Here is a 289-nt window from a genome sequence, read left to right as displayed (position 1 = left end):
CATGGCCCGCCTCGTCTCCCAGCTGGATGGTTGGGCAGTTAGCAAAAAACGCTCCTTCCTGAGGCACCTGCATGTATGTAGGACCTGTACCCGCCTTGCAGAGCAGATGTGTCCTCCTGCACGGGGCAGAGCAGAGCTGCTGTGTCCCTAAAGCCACCTTAGGGCTGTGTCCTTGGTCCAGCCTCTGCCTGCAAGCAGCTGGGAGGCTGGGCTGCTGGCTGAAGCCCCCTGCTCTGGCGTGTGTTTTCTCACTGACTTGCAAATGGGCCGTCTACCCCATACGGGAGAT

The sequence above is a fragment of the Buceros rhinoceros genome, unplaced genomic scaffold (assembly GCF_000710305.1).
Source record: "Buceros rhinoceros silvestris isolate BGI_N320 unplaced genomic scaffold, ASM71030v1 scaffold24760, whole genome shotgun sequence".
In the NCBI taxonomy this organism is placed as follows: Eukaryota; Metazoa; Chordata; class Aves; order Bucerotiformes; family Bucerotidae; genus Buceros; species Buceros rhinoceros.
This window is presented reverse-complemented; position numbering follows the sequence as displayed.